At 39.2% G+C, this 2,267-nt stretch overlaps 1 long non-coding RNA gene across 1 annotated transcript in view; it reads right to left on the minus strand.

Annotated features, from left to right (window-relative positions):
- Window positions 1–1,672: 1,672 nt before the first annotated feature.
- Window positions 1,673–2,267, minus strand: part of LOC121537367 — a 2,860-nt gene continuing 2,265 nt past the window's right edge. The window contains exon 2 of the long non-coding RNA XR_006657320.1: window positions 1,673–2,267. This exon is cut by the window's right edge and continues 1,742 nt beyond it. This is a non-coding gene — a long non-coding RNA (uncharacterized LOC121537367).

Consider the following 2,267-nt stretch of genomic DNA (forward strand, 5'->3'; position numbering starts at 1 on the left):
CCACGTTACTACCACATTACTACCACATTACTACCGCTGTGGAAAACAGTAATGTAGACTACCATGTTACTACCACACTACTACCACGTTACTACCGCTGTGGAAAATAGTAATGTAGACTACCACGTTACTACCGCTGTGGAAAATAGTAATGTAGACTACCACGTTACTACCACATTACTACCACGTTACTACCACATTACTACCACGTTACTACCACATTACTACCACATTACTACCGCGATACTACCGTTAGCTATAGCTAGTGGCAGTGCATAGTGCAGTGGCAAGAGAGCCAACTATGGCGAGTTGAATTAGTCAAAACTTTTTTTTTTGCGGCATTTCTTCTGCCATGTTCGCCACTGACTTAAATGGCTGGTAAAGTCATCAGCGGGGCCCTCGCTCCCCGACCACCACATGCCCATCCAGACTCCGAAGTGTTTATGCTCAAAATGTTAAAATGTTTGCTAGAGGCATTTGGTATGTTATGAATTTCGAGATATGAATTATGAAAATAAAACATTTGAAGGTCTGTGCATGGCCCTGATCCTCAGACCCTGTAACGCCTCAATCACCCCTACGGTGTTATTGCGCAAAATGGTACATAGCATCATCTGGATATGTGTGCAACAAAAATTCAACATTCACCTTCTGCTACCATTTCTGTTAAGCCGTCTACATACAATTTGATGCATATGTTCGATAAATCCAATGTATGCACCACACAGAACGCACTGCAACTGCCTCTGCAACGCAATGCTACAAGGCAAACTCAGCGTTCCATTGGAAATGAATGTACTTCCGGTGTACCAAAACGCAACGACGCGGTCGGTGTGATCGAGGCATAACAGTTTGAACACAAGCCCTGGTATTTACAAGTAGCTAACTAAACTAGGCCAATGTTATATATGAAGTTGTAGCTCAACAGCAAGCAAGTAACCCTGTAGCTAACGTTAGCGTTTGAACAGTTCTAACTTCTAGTCCTACTAAAGCACGTAGCTAGCTAAAGGCATGGCAGGCAGTAGATCTGTTTTCAAAGATGTAACGTTCCCATGAAATAGTCGTGATCACTTTAAGTAGAACAAAGACGACTTATATTTGAACACCACCGCAGAAGCTTTGCTAGTCACCATCTTCCAAGTTGTTTTGTTGTTTTTCGTGAAGATATCTAGCTATCAAAACTCACAGCCCCCCTCTTCTAATGTTGCATGCATTGTGGCTGTGAAATTCCCGAAAAGTGTGCAGTGAATTCTACTAGATGAAAAGCTGAAATGAGTAGGCCTATAACATCCTGGCATTTAAAGCATACTTGATTTCCAAAAATTCACATACTGTAAAACATTCCATGTTGGCATACGAGAATGCGTCATGCGCGATTGCGTTGTTTCCCGGTATTCGTTGATTTCAGTAGCTCCTCCCCTTATCTAGGGATCAGCTGCTGTCAAAAGCCCAAATGAGTATGACATCCGGGCATTTAAAATATACTCCATTTCCGAAATTCACATACTCAAACAACCTACTATTTAGGACGCAAGTATGGGTATTTAGTATGGTATTTGGTTTGCGTATTTAGTATGGGTATTTGGACACGGTCTCTTACTCTAGTCTTCGGGGTGCCCAAATGAATGTCACCCAAATGAATGAACAAATGAAGAATGTTCACCAGACCACGTAGGTATATGTTGTTTACTAGTATGTTTGTTACATAGGGCAAAATCAAACAAACAGATACATTACTATAAAAGTTGACACAAACTATGCTTTTCAGTTTCAGGAAGGCAGAGACATGGCCTGGAAATGGCATAACAATAATACAATATCACCCTTGACACCGTGAACATGTGATTGTTTCATTAAAATAGTTTTGCTAACATTTAGGACTACCCATCCCTTTGCATTACTAGTTGAAACTAAATGGAAAAATATCAAAAATAAAATGACTAATTCAGACAAAGGTAAAAATACATAGAAAAGGGGTGATGAGTGTCCTGTCGGGCAACATACTTAATAAAGTGCAGATATTAAATTTTTGTATTTCATACACTGGCCATGATTGAAATATTATTTCATAAAAAGTCATGGTTGGAAGGAATAAGGCAGGCTAATGATCACCAATTATTTGTGATTAATAATAATAATAATAATAATAATAATAATGTTACACACATTTTTTTCCAAAGTGCTAAAACAAGATACGAAAACCAAAAACTCTTAAATTGTCACAAGGTCTTATGACAGATTCGTTATTGCCTGTTTCAGTCCTCAGT

This window comes from Coregonus clupeaformis, chromosome 24 (assembly GCF_020615455.1).
Source record: "Coregonus clupeaformis isolate EN_2021a chromosome 24, ASM2061545v1, whole genome shotgun sequence".
NCBI lineage: Eukaryota > Metazoa > Chordata > Actinopteri > Salmoniformes > Salmonidae > Coregonus > Coregonus clupeaformis.